The sequence below is a fragment of the Pan troglodytes genome, chromosome 18, assembly GCF_028858775.2.
Source record: "Pan troglodytes isolate AG18354 chromosome 18, NHGRI_mPanTro3-v2.0_pri, whole genome shotgun sequence".
Taxonomy (NCBI): Eukaryota; Metazoa; Chordata; class Mammalia; order Primates; family Hominidae; genus Pan; species Pan troglodytes.
This window is the reverse complement of record NC_072416.2, coordinates 16962706-16974767: the sequence shown is the minus strand read 5'-3', so window position 1 is coordinate 16974767 and position 12062 is coordinate 16962706. Positions and strand designations below refer to the sequence as shown.

Sequence of the window (12062 nt, the reverse complement as noted above, 5' to 3'; positions counted from 1 at the left end):
GATCCTGCCATTAAGTGGTGAAGTCAGAATTTGAACCTGGATCTGATTGAGAGTCCTGTTCTCTCCACTGACTGGCCCCTACTTCTTCAGGGGGCACACAGGGAGGGCCAGAAGGATGGGGAATGGGTGCAGGGAGGCAGTTCTGGTGGGAATTCTCCCGAGGGAGCAGCAACACAGGGCCTGGCATGACACTGGTGGCCTGGCCTCACCCCTGTGGGGACCAGAACTTTGTGGATGCAGCTTTCCCTCCCCACTGGTTGCCATGGAGACGGGGGTGGGATGCGTGAAGATCTATCTCAAGCCTGCTACCCAGGCTTGTCCCAGAGATGCCAGCAGTGGGTGGACACACTAAGCATTGAGAGAAAGGAAGGAAAAGGCTGGTCTTTACCTCTTTTTTCTTTTTATTGTGAAAAGCTTCAAGCACACATAGGAACGGAGCGTGTGGTACAATAAGCCTGGCTTCAGCAGTCAAGTCTCAGCCAACCTTATTCCATCCACGCCCTCTTCCTCTTCCCTCATCCCAGATTACTCTGAAGCAAATTTCAGACGTCAGTCATTTCTTTTACAAACATTTCAATGTATAACTCCAAAAAATTTTTTTTGGCCACCTTCACTCCTCCTAAAATTATTTAATAACAGTAATGCTTTTACTATCAGCAAATACCCAGTTAGTATTCAAATTTCTCTAGTTATCTCATAAAGCGTTTCTTTTTTTTTTTTTTTTTTTGAGACGGAGTCTTGCTCTGTTGCCCAGGCTAGAGTGCGGTGGCGTGATATCAGCTCACTGCAACCTCCGCCTTCTGGGTTTAAGAGATTCTCCTGCCTCAGCCTCCTGAATAGCTGAGATTACAGGTGCACGCCACTGCACCTGGCTAATTTTTGTATTTTTAGTAGAGACGGGGTTTCACCATCTTGGCCAGGCTGGTCTTGAACTCCTGACCTTGTGATCCACCCGGCTTGGCCTCCCAAAATGCTGGGATTACAGGTGTGAGCCACCGCGCCCAGCTAAAGGGTTTCTTTAGCTAGTTAAAATCAGGATCCAAATAAAGTTCGAATGTTGCCATCGGTTGGGATTGCTTTTCTCTCTCTCCTAACCTGTAGGTTCTCTTCCCTTGTCTTTTTCTTCCCTTGCAATTTATTTGTTGAAGAAACTGGCTTGTTTGTTCTGTAGTTTCCTGTGGTCTGAATTTTGGTTATAGCATCTCCATAGAAGTGTCATGTGCTCCTCTTCCCGCTATATTTCTTAGAAATTGGTAGTTAGGCCTAGGAGATCACTTAGATTGATGTTTGATTTTTTTTTTTTTTTTTTTTTGTATGAGCACTTCCTATTGGTGGTTTTGTACTTCCATTCAAAGGCACACACTGTCTGGTTGTTCCTCTTTGCAATGTTAGCAGCTGTTGTTGATGATCATTGTCTAGATCCACAATTTCTTCTTCTTCTTTTTTTTTTTGAGGGGTCTTGCTCTGTCACGTAAGTTAGAGTGCAGTGGTGCAATCATGGCTGACTGCAGCCTTGACCTCCTGGGCTCAAGGGATCCTCCCACCTGAGCCTTCCAAACAGCTGGGACTACAGGCACATGCCCAAACCTGGCTAATTTTTTTTTTTTTTTTTTTTTTTTGTAGAGACAGGATCTTGTTGCATAGACAGGTCTGTGTTGCCCAGGGTGGTCTTGAACTTCTGGCCTCAAACAATCTTCCCATCTCGGCCTCCGAAAGTGTTGGGATTACAGGGATGAGCCACTACACCTGGCCCATTATTTCATTAGATATTACACCATGGTGGTATACTAATTCTATGATTCTGTCTTTGGTAGTGGACATATGTCTATAAAAGGTATCAATTTATCAACGATTTGGCTACCAAAAAGTATGGTTTGTACCAAAAAGGATAAATGCTTCTTTCCCTTTCTTTGACAGTTTTCAAAATGAGTTGGGTTTTCCAATATCCTCCCATGGTGATAAATGAATTTTTCTTTTTCCTTTTTTTTTTTTTTTAAGTATTGTCAACTCATAGATTTGGACATATATGACATGTTTCAATCCATCAAAGTCATTCTTTCTTTTTTTTTTTTTTTTTTTGAGATGGGCGTCTTGCTCTGTCACCTAGGCTGGAGTGTAGTGGCACAATCTTGGCTCACTGCAACTTCCGCCTCCTGGGTTCAAGCGATTCTTCTGCCTCAGCCTCCCAAGTAGCTGGGATTACATGTGTATGCCACCACACCCAGCTAATTTTTTATATTTTTGGTAGAGATGGGGTTTCACCATGTTGGCCAGGCTGGTCTCTAACTCCTGACTTCAAGTGATCTGCCCACCTTGGCCTCCCAAAGTGCTGGGATTACAGGCATAAGCCACTGCACCTGGCCTATAGTCATTATTATTTATTTATTTATTTATTTATTTTTGAGACGGAGTCTCGCTCTGTCGCCCAGGCTGGAATGCAGTGGCCCGATCTCGGCTTACTGCAAGCTCCGCCTCCCGGGTTCATGCCATTCTCCTGCCTCAGCCTCCCGAGTAGCTGGGACTACAGGTGCCCCACCACCACACCCGGCTAATTTTTTGTATTTTTAGTAGAGACGGGGTTTCACTGTGTTAGCCAGGATGGTCTCCATCTCCTGACCTTGTGATCCACCCACCTCGGCCTCCCAAAGTGCTGGGATTACAGACGTGAGCCACCGCGCTCGGCCCATTATTGTTAATGATGCTCAAACTCTCCCCATTGGGAGCCGCTCCATGTTGTCTCCTGCATCCTTTTCAATGTGACCCTCACCTTCCCTGCTATCAAGGAAGCAAGGAATGACCAGATGTTCCAGGCTCATCTTGAATTTTTTTTCTTGCCTCAGACCTGGAATTGGTTATTTCTCCATGCCCTCATTCCTAGTCGGAAGTGGCGTTTAGACACCATAACCTGGGTGCTGGGGTGTTCACTGCTATTGGATGGCTCATTATTTCTAAACTTTATGGTTGACAGAGCTAGCAAACACCTGCTTTACTTTGTAAGACAAAAATATAGCATGAATTCATACTGATGCTTCCAATTCCAATTCGGGGCTACGGGTTTTTCACCTTGTCTCTGTGATCTTACGTGGGCATCTCCTTTCTTCCATGATCATGTGACAAAGCCTGTTTGGAAAAGCAAAGCTCCCTACTGTGATTCTCATCAAGCTGGAAGCGTGTGAGAAAGCACTTCAGTTTCTTCCCTCGCATATGAACCTGAGCTCTCTGATGAGGTGGTTTAGAAGTGGCCCTGGGAGAAGCCCACTTCTTGGTCACAAGATACTGCATTCTCCTGGCAGATGAACCAGCTGCTTCCAGCGTCCTCTGTGTGGGTCCTCACGCCTAGCTGCTCTACGTGCTGGCTGCACAGTGGCATCACATGGGGAAGTAGAAAAACCTCTGATGCCTGTCCCAACCCGGCTTAATCACAGTGAAGTCAGATTATCTGGGCCTGGGACCCTACCATCGTTTTTTTTAAAGAATTGCAGGGGCCAGGCATGGCGGCTCACAGCTTCCAGCACTTTGGGAAAAAGCTCACAGCTTCCAGCACTTTGGGAAGCCGAGGTGGTAGGATCAGGAGGTCAGGAGATTGAGACCATCCTGGCTAACATGGTGAAACCCCGTCTCTACTAAAAATACAAAAAATTAGCTGGGCGTGGTGGCGGGCGCCTGTAGTCCCAGCTACTCGGGAGGCTGAAGCAGGAGAATGACATGAACCTGGGATGTAGAGCTTGCAGTGAGCTGAGATCGCGCCACTGCACTCCAGCCTGGGAGACAGCGAGACTCCATCTCAAAAAAAAAGAATTGTAGGTAGGCCGGGTGCGGTGGCTCATGCTTGTAATCCCAACACTTTGGGAGGTCAAGGAGGGTGGATCACCTGACGTCAGGAGTTCGAGACCAGCCTGGCCAACATGGCGAAACCCCATCTCTACTAAAGATACAAAAATTAGCTGGGCGTTGTGGTGTGTGCCTATAATCCCGGCTACTTGGAAGGCTGAGGCAGGAGAATTGCTTGAACCTGGGAGGTGGAGGTTGCAGTGAGCCAAGATCACACCACTGCACTCCAGCCTGGGTTACAGAGTGAGACTCCGTCTCAAAAAAAAAAAAAAGAATTGCAGGTAATTCTAATGTGTAGCCAGGGGGTTACAGTCACTGCTCTGTTCCTTGCTTCTCAGCAGAGGGAAGAAAAAGAAGCAACAAGGCTGGCAGATGAACTCTGCCTTCAAAGCCCATTAGCTTCGGCTTGAATTCTGGCACTGCCAGGTTCTAGCTATGAAATCTGAACCTGGCTGGGTGTGGTGGCTCACACCTGTAATCCCAACACTTTGAGAGGCTGAGGCAGGTGGATCCCCTGAGGTCAGGAGTTCGAGACCAGCCTGGCCAGTGAAACCCCATCTCTATTAAAAATACAAAAATTAGCTGGGCATGGTGGCATGCTCCTGTAGTCCCAGCTACTCAGGAGGCTGGGGCAGGAGAATCACTTGAACCCAGGAGGCGGAGGTTGCAGTGAGCCGAGATTGCACCACTGCACTCCAAACTGGACAATAGAGCGAGACTCCATCTCAAAAAAAAAAAAAAAAAAAAAAAAAAAAAAGGAAATCTAAGTCAGTGCTGACCAACAGCACTTGTGTAACCTTCAAATGGTCTATATCTGCACTGTCCAATGTGGTAGCCATCAGCCACAGTACACGGGGCTGCTGGGCACTTGAACTCATTGTTAGTGCAACCTAGGGTGTAAATGTTAAAATTTATTTAATTTTAACTAATTTACACATCAATAGCCACAAGGAGCCATCACAGCTACTGTCTTGGACAGCACCACTCTAGAAAATGACCTAACATCCCGTGGCTTCACATCTGTAAAATAGGGAATAATAGGAGTTATTTCACTGGATATTGACAGGATTAGTGTCAGGATTAGAAACAATGTATATAAAGTTCCTGGTTCCCACAAAACACTCAATAAAATGCTGCTTATTTATTAACATCAGCCTAATACTAAAAAAAAATTGCCTGGAAAACAAATGTTCAGAAGCACCCTACCACAGAGGCTAAAAATTCAGAGCCGTTCCAGAGAAACTCAGAAAATATTCCTTAATTGTAGAAGTTCAATGGCAGCAGGAGGTTATCAGTTACAAGGGCTGTATTTCATTACAGATCCAGCCGCAGCTCAATAAATTAAGCAATCACTCAGAATAACATGTTGCTTTAATCCCCTCTCTTGGAGCGGTTCCAAGTTGTTTGGTTTTATACCCGCTCAGCCCTGAAAGGGGACTCATACTGGGCTCATTTCTTTCCCCTCAATTCATCAGCCCCTCTCTGGAAACATCTTTGCATCTCCCAACCAGCAGGAGAGAGGATTCCAAGCCAAGCAGGCCTCCTTTTATCAAAACTGGAGCCTTTTCCATCCTCTGGCCTTGACGTGTTCCACGTTTCATTTGCTGAAATTACTGGCAGGTTTATCTGCAATGAAAAAAAAGACACCTCTTAGCAGCCCAGTTCTGGGCATGTAGAGAGAGCTAACTCTCGGCGGCTTTTCCATTCTCATCTTCTCTCGAGTGGTTTATAATCTCACAGTAGAATTTTGTTTCCCCTAGAAACTTGGCACGGGAGGTGTCAGCCTGGGAACATATTTGTTTGTGTAAATTAAAAGAAGAGTATGTTTTGACCATATTTAAGTTCTAACTGCACTAAAGAAATAAATACCGACTTGCACAACGCTTCTCGCTGCCGCACGGTTCTGGCTCACCTCCCCAAACTCTGTCTTTGTTAATAAAACCCACACTAACAAGAGCTCTTAATAGCTTATCTCCTCAGACAGCTACAGGGACAACCTCAGAGGCCATGTCTGCCCCGACCCAGGCCCACATAGAAAATCCACTTACCTCATTTGGGATTTGCTTCTCCTGACACAACCCATTCTTGCTGGGGTAGAAAAGGGTATCGGAAACAGCACCCTCACCAATGTAGGTTTGTTTTTTTTTTGGTGGGGGAGGGACAGGGTCTTACTTTGTCACCCAGGCTGGGGTATAGCGGTACAATCACAGCTCACTGTAGCCTCGACCTCCCGGGCTCAAGCGATCCTCCTGCATCAGCCCCCCAAGTAGATGGGACTACAGGCATGCGCCACTATGCCTGGCTAATATTTGTATTTTTTATAGAGACAGGGTTTTGCCATGTTGCTCAGGCTGGTCTTGAACTCCTGAGCTCAAGCCATCCTCCAGCCTCAGCCTCTCAAAGTGCTGGGATTACAGGCGTGAGCCACCAAGCCCAGCCTCTACAGGTATACCCTTGATGTGCATGTGAATGATAACCTTTTGAAGGCCCTGGGCAATAGCTGTAGAAATTTACAATGCACACCTCTTGGCTGGGAGCAGGGGCTCACATCTGTAATCCTAGCACTGTGGGAGGCTGAAGGATGGCTTAAGCTTGGGAGTTCAAGACCACCCTGAGCAACATGGTAAGACCCTGTCTCTACTAAAAAATACAAAAAAAATTAGCTGGGTGTGGTAGTGCAGGCCTGTAGTCCCAGCTATTTAGGAGGCTGAGGCAGGAGGATCACTTGAGCCCAGGAGGTGGAGGTTGCTGTGAGTCGAGATTGTGCCATTGCATTCCAGTCTGGGCAACAGTGCGAGACTGTCTCAAAAAAAAAAAAAAATCTCCTCTGACTGAGAAATTCCACTTCTAGGAATTTATCCTACAAGTATTCTTGGCCACATGCCAAAGATTATAGATGTTATAAAGGCAAAATCCTCGAGTTAACTGCAATGTTGGCCAGTAGAAGACAGGTTAAGTGTGATGCGATGCTAGAAGTCATTAGAAAGAATGGGGTGGGTCTAAGAACTGTCGGGATATATTGTATACCCCCAACTTTCTTACCACTATGAGCCAAAAAAAGTGCATGCTTTCAAAATTTATAAAGATTGTGCAAACTGCCCACAGTGGTTATGTCTTATAAAGTGAGGTTGGAGTTAAAGAAAAATTGCAGGGCAGGCGTGGTGGCTCAAACCTATAGTCCCAGCACTTTGAGAGGATGAGGTGGGAGGATTATTTGAGGCCAGGAGTTCGAGACTAGCCTGGGCAACGTAGTGAGACCCTGTCTCTATGAATAATAATAAAAATAATTAAATAAAAATGGTGGCATGAGCCGGTAGTCCCAGCTACTCTGGAGGCTGAGGTGGGAGGATTGCTTGAGTCCAGGAGTTCATGGCTGCAGTGAGCTATGATCACACCACTGCATTCCAGCCTGGGTGACAGACTGAGACTCTGTCTCTAAACACAATAAATTAAAAAAGGCAAATCGCCCCTTTATTTCCACCTTATTCTCTTTTGTATTTTTTCTTACTATAGGCATAGTTTCATTTTTAAAATTTGGGATAATTAAAGAACATACAATGGTGTTTAAAAAATCATTTCCACACTCTGAGCTGTAGTAATAATAATAATACCGCAATGATACTCTCTTTATTGCATGCCTGCTAGGACAACGGAGTTGGGAGGAGGTGAGAATCTCTGCTTTTCTGATTTATTTATGCAGATAACCTGCAGTAGGCTAAATGGCAGCCCCCAGAGAGATAGTAAGTATGTCTGCTTTCAAACTGAATCACTGGAAAAAGACTGATTAAGGATCTTGAGAGGAGGCATTTGTTCTGGATTATCCAGATGGGAACTAAATGCAATCTATGTATCCTTAAAAGAGAGAAGCAGAGACCAGGACAGAGAGAAGAGGAAGGTAAGAAGACGGAGGCAGAGACCGGAGTGATGCGGCCACAAGCCAAGGAACGCCAGAGCTACTAGAAGGTGGAAGAGACAAGACACACATCTTCCCTAGTGTGCCTGGAGGGAGTGCAGCCCTGCTAGATTTACAACTTCTGGCCACCAGAACTTTGAAATGAATCTGCTGTGTTAAGCCCTGTAGTCTGTGATAATTTGTTATAGCAGTCCCAGGAAAAAAAGATATAACCAGACTTCCCTTATACCTATTAGAAGCATGAAATGCACAGGTACATGAGAAAACAACTTTGGTAGACCTGTGTATGTTGGCAAACACAAATAATCCATTCATTCCAGATACTTACTGAGCATCTATTAGGTGACAGACACAGTTCTAGGTGCTGAGGATATAGTCAGCAGAGAACACAACAAAGATGCGTGCCCGCCTGGAGCTGACATTTCAATGAAGGAGAAATCAACAAAATAAATAGAACACGGAGGAGGGTGGATGGTGGTAGAAGGTGCTACAGAGAGTGAGAAAACAAAAAAGAGGGACCCGGGGGTCAGGGAAGGGGTACTGGAGTAGACTGGAGTAGAGGCTTGAAGGTGGTGAGGGCATGAGGTGTGTGTCTATCTGAGGGCAGACAGGTAGAAAAAGGAAAATAGGGACTGGGCACAGTGGCTTACGCCTGTAATCCCAGCACTTTGGGAGGCCAACGTGGGTGGATCACTTGAGGTCAGGAGTTCGAGACCAGCCTGATCACCATGGTGAAACCCATCTCTAGTAAAAAAAAAAAAAAGTATATATATAAATAATATATAAAAAACATATATAATATAATATCTAAAATATATATATATACACACACACAGACACACAAAATTAGCTGGGCATAGTGGTGCACGCCTGTAATCCCAGCTACTGGGGAGGCTGAGGCAGGAGAATTGCATGAACCCAGGAGGCGGAGGTTGCAGTGAGCTGAGAACGCGCCATTGCACTCCAGCCTGGACAACAAGAGCGAAACTCCATTAAAAAAAAAAAAAAAAAGGAAAAAGGAAAACAGGTAGACAGGTATAGGGAACGAATACAGAACTTGAGCCTATGAGTGACACATTGGTTGGACTAGAGAGAAAATAGGAAAGAACTCCCTTTTTCCCCCCTTCCTCCTCCCCCACCTCCCTCCCATACTTGCTACCTGCCTGCTGTGTACCAGGGCCTGGGGTACGGAGATGAATGGGGCCTCTTCCTCAAGCTCGATGCCTTCCCTAGTATGGGGACAGTCATAAACAAATCATTACAAATATAACGTGGTAGGCGTCACAGTAGAGGCCAGGGCAGGCTGCACGCACAGGCCAGCGTAGGAAGGTGCGTGTAGGTTGGGGTTAAGGTTGGGGAGGTGGAAGTAAATTGATTAGGGCAGGACTTGAAATCCCAGCACATGCGTTGAGCTGCAATTCAGCAGGAAATTAACAGGAGTGGTGGTGAACATGGAGATGGGTCTGGGATTCTTTTATTTTTAAGTACAGCTGGCACATCGGAACAAGAATATAAGTTCTGAGAATGACGTATCCCTTTCAGTTCTACACAATCCATGAAAAGGAACACAGTTCCCAAGTCCTGAATTGGGACACTGTGGGTTGCAAACAACAGGCACTGAAGTTGATCTGAATGAGGTAGAACGAGGGATTTATTCACTGGGTAGCTACGATGAGGAAAGGGAAGAGGCTGTATTGCTCTCTAGGATCCAGGGACTGGAAGCTCTGGGTTCTCTTCCTGCCCTAACCCCCTCACCTCATCTTTCATTTCTCCTCCCCTCTGCTTATTGGCCTTATTGTCTGAGGCCACTGGTAGTGCCAAGTCTACCTCTTTAAGGCCTGGATGCCAGAGAGGAGGAGGGAGAGAAAGAAACATCCTCCCTACAAGCTCTGCAGACAATCCTGAATTCGCCCTGCTTGAGTCACATGACTACACCTGGAACAATTGCTGTGCCCCCGCTCAGAAGTGGGCTGCTATGATTGGTCATGATGGGTCACATGTCTACACATGGACCAATTACTGTAGCCGAGGAACAAGTACCGTGGGCGGCCATTTTTGGCCATCTTCCCATGGTACGGCAGGTCTGTTATCAGAAGTGGGGGAGAGAGTGCTGGCAGGAACAGAGAGAGCCACCTGCCTCCCTCAGGGCCTTCTGACTGTGTTACTGCTCCATTCATTCTGCTGGGAATTGTCTCAATCTTGAGCCAGACTCTGCTTTAAGATCCCACTCTGGGCCAGGCGCAGTGGCTCACGCCTGTAATCCCAGCACTTTGGGAGGCCAAGGCAGGCGGATCACGAGGTCAGGAGATCGAGACCATCCTGGCTAACACAGTGAAACCCTGTCTCTACTAAAAAATAGAAAAAATTACCCAGGCGGGGTGGCGGGCGCCTGTAGTCCCAGCTACTCAGGAGGCTGAGGCAGGAGAATGGCGTGAACCCGGGAGGCGGAGCTTGCAGTGAGCCGAGATCGCGCCACTGCACTCCAGCCTGGGCGACAGAGCGAGACTCTGTCTAAAAAAAAAAAAAAAAAAATCCCACTCTGGTTTTCTACAAACGCCAGAGCTGCCGGATGGGATTTACTCAGACCTGTTGCTGTAGTTCTTTTTTGTCATTATGCGATTTTGATCAGATTTAAAATGGTTTTTTAGTCATTGGTTTATGGTTGCCTCTGCCCATAAGCGTCGGAACCTCACCTGTCTTGATTACGATACAGCTCATGCTCAGTCCCCAGCGCCTATGAACAGTAGGTACACAGGTAGTGAAATGAATGAACATCCTCCAGAGAACAGGAGGAGCTGCACAGTTCTCATCTGTTCTCAATGAGTCCCTGTCACCCTCTCCTCTCCTTTGCCAGTCACCCTATACCCCTTCATGACAAGGCTCTGTTAGCGTAAGTACACCTTGGGTCCTGTTAGTATAAGTCCCTGGGTGTCAACCCAACACACACTGGAGGTTCCGAATCTCTGGGTGTTTTGAGTAAAGATGATCCTTTGGCAAAGCTAATGGAGTTCTGTCTGAGCTCAGAGGGATTGGGCGCCATGAGTGGTTGGCAATGTCTCCCGTGGCCACCTGCCATGTTGGGCATTCCTGGTCTTGCTCTGTGTCCTTTGCTAACCAGGGAACCTCTGTTTTTAAGACTGCAGCCCTGTCATCTGCTGGGATATCACAGTACACTCAGAATCCAGGACAAAATGGTGGGGCCAAATAAAACAACTGTGGGCGCTTAGGGAAGAAGGGAAGAAGGCTTAAGACAAATGTTTGTGGGTTTTTTTTGTTTTTTTTTGAGACGGAGTCTCGCTGTCTCCCAGGCTGGAGTGCAGTGGCGTGATCTCGGTTCACTGCAAGCTCTGCCTCCTGGGTTCTCGCCATCCTCCTGCCTCAGCCTCCCGAGTAGCTGGGACTACAGGTGCCCGCCACCACGCCCGGCTAATTTTTTGTATTTTTAGTAGAGACGGGGTTTCACCATGTTAGCCAGGATGGTCTCGATCTCCTGACCTCGTGATCTACCCGCCTCGGCCTCCCAAAGTGCTGGGATTACAGGCATGAGCCACCGCACCCGGCCAAATGGTTATTTTTTTTTTTCAAGTGCTCATGACCCACATGTCAGCTAGGGTCATCTTATTTTTGGAGATTCAAACGGAATGGGCTTGAATCTTGTCTCACATGCCAGGGAAGACCCAACTATCCTCGGACTCTTTCCAGGGATTGGAGGTGAGGGGCGCACTTCTGTCTCACCCAGACACCTGAGGCTCTATAAATTCCTGCGTCCCCTTAATCAGTTCTGCTTGGGCACCTTTTTGCTGGCCTCAGGAGAAGGCTAGCCGTCATAGCCATCGGAGGCATGGAACGTGTGCAGTGACACAAGCCCATGCTGTTGCTGTCTTCAACTTTATATTAATTTTTGAACAAAGGGCTTCCCGTTTTCATTTTGCCCTGGGTCCTGCAAATTAGGTAGCCAGGCCTGCCCCTCTCAGGGGCTGTTCCCTTCCTTCCCCACATTGATTCTGCCCCAGTTCGTCCATTCTGCCAAAATCCCATCCCACACAAGGATGTGGGTGCAGGAGACTTGGAAGCTTTGGGACAAAAGAAAATGTTGAGCTCTCAGACAAAGAAACAACATCAAGTGCGATGCTGCCTCTAAAATACTCAGTGGGAAACAACACAGGCAAAAGCCAAGCGGTGTCGAACCTGGATGATGAATACTGGATGCTTGTTACATACCACATACTACTTTCAGGTATGGTGGGAAATTTCCATAATACATAGTGGTGGGGTTTTATTTATTTATTTACAGACAGGGTTTGGCTCTGTTGCCCAG

General features: G+C 46.8%; 1 long non-coding RNA gene across 2 annotated transcripts; it reads right to left on the bottom strand.

The window, feature by feature from the left end:
- Positions 1-704: 704 nt before the first annotated feature.
- LOC740499 (uncharacterized) lies at positions 705-10104 on the bottom strand. Of its 2 annotated transcripts, none has more exons than XR_001710236.4 (2): positions 8904-10104; positions 705-5457 (listed from the first exon to the last, which is right to left on the bottom strand). It is a non-coding gene; the product is annotated as an uncharacterized LOC740499 (long non-coding RNA). The 2 variants fall into 2 exon arrangements; XR_010152558.1 differs by having other exon boundaries at positions 8908-10104.
- Positions 10105-12062: the final 1958 nt, after the last annotated feature.